Raw genomic sequence first — 234 nt, forward strand, 5'->3', positions numbered from 1 at the left:
AGCCCCTCCGGCAAGGTGTGGCCACCCACTGAGATTCTGGGCACACACACATGTACCTGGGACTGGGGCTCAAACCGTGGTTGGCCATGTGAGATCCATTTCCCTCAACAGCTAGGCCACCAGGTGACCCAGAATCTTAGTTTTCGTATATGGAGATCTCGGGAGGGCAGAGCACTGTCATGGCGACGGTGGGCTGCCTGTGGCGCGCGGCTTTTTGGGGCCCGGGGGCATGGA

The sequence above is a fragment of the Tupaia chinensis genome, unplaced genomic scaffold, assembly GCF_000334495.1.
Source record: "Tupaia chinensis unplaced genomic scaffold, TupChi_1.0 Scaffold144022_1, whole genome shotgun sequence".
Taxonomy (NCBI): Eukaryota; Metazoa; Chordata; class Mammalia; order Scandentia; family Tupaiidae; genus Tupaia; species Tupaia belangeri.